Source organism: Macrotis lagotis, chromosome 3, assembly GCF_037893015.1.
Source record: "Macrotis lagotis isolate mMagLag1 chromosome 3, bilby.v1.9.chrom.fasta, whole genome shotgun sequence".
Classification (NCBI taxonomy): Eukaryota; Metazoa; Chordata; class Mammalia; order Peramelemorphia; family Peramelidae; genus Macrotis; species Macrotis lagotis.
The window spans coordinates 96553041-96554311 of NC_133660.1; the positions used below are offsets into that span (position 1 = coordinate 96553041).

General features: G+C 40.9%; 1 pseudogene; it reads left to right on the forward strand.

The window, feature by feature from the left end:
• Positions 1–486: 486 nt before the first annotated feature.
• Positions 487–872, forward strand: LOC141516172 (non-histone chromosomal protein HMG-14 pseudogene; annotated as a pseudogene).
• Positions 873–1271: the final 399 nt, after the last annotated feature.

Here is a 1271-nt window from a genome sequence, read left to right on the forward strand (position 1 = left end):
CTTCATCCCTTTACCAAATTGTCTTCCCATTGAGAAATCTAAATGTTCTCTCTCTCTCTCTCTCTCTCTCTCTCTCTCTCCTCTCTCTCTCTCTCTCTCTCTCTCTCCCTCTCCCTCCTCTCTCCCCCCCCCCCATCTATAGTGTCTTATGTATAATATGACAAGATAGTAGTAAAGGTTAATAGTTTCAGCAATGGATAAAGCACTCTTGTAGAGTCAAAAATATTCATCTTCATGACTTTGATTCTGGCCTTAGACACTCCCTAGCTGTGAAAACTTGCATTGAGTTAACTTAATTCTGTTTGCCTCTATTTCCTTATCTGTAAAATGAACTGGATAAGGAAATAGCAGTATCTTTGTCAATAAATAGCAGTATCGATCCGGGCCCTGGAAGCCGCCGCAGTAGAAGCTCCCAACGCCTCGGCCCTCTGCCTGCGACCCCAGACCCCCGCTGCCCACCCGGGTGACCGCCCTCCCCTGGGGAGAGGGAGCCGGTCCCCACGCGCAGCCAAGATGCCCAAGAGGAAGGGCAACTCCGCAGAAGGGGATGTAAGGGAGGAGCCCAAGAGGAGGTCGGCCAGATTATCAGGTAAACCAGCCCTTGCAAAGGTGGAACCAAAGCCCAAAAAGACAGCTGGGAAGGCTAAATCTGAGGACAAAAAAGTTCACACAAAAGGGAAAAAAGAAGCAAAAGGAAAACAAGCAGAAGCTACCAACCAAGAAGAGAATAAAGATGATTTGCATGCAGAAAATGGAGAAACTAAAAATGAAGAGGTTCCAGCCTCTGATTCAGCAAGAGAGAAAGAAACCAAATCTGAATAACATCTTATAAAAATCTTAACAATTGTCCCTGTAACCTCCCTTCTTGTACAATTCAGAGGAATAGAATATTTTTATCAACTATTTTGTAAATGCCAGTTTTTTTAGTAGCTCTCCAGAAACACATTTTTAAGAAGCAGGCAGTCCCACCTCATCACATTAATTTTTTAAAACATTTAAATAAGTGAAGCCAATCTAAAGTGGCTTTATTTAGACTCCTATTTAAAAAGGTGAGATCATGTGCTGATTGTCAGTTTGGCTTTTTGTTTGTTTGTTTTAATACAATGAGAAATTAATAGTCTGTTGATTAGGAAGGTGTTTCATGTCTTGTGCATAGACTTAACATTCCAAAGGCAATCTTTACATCAAATTAAATTAAGCAGAGATAGTAATTTGGAATTGTGACCATGAATTTTAAAGATCTTATTTTGATTAATCTATATCCATCTTGT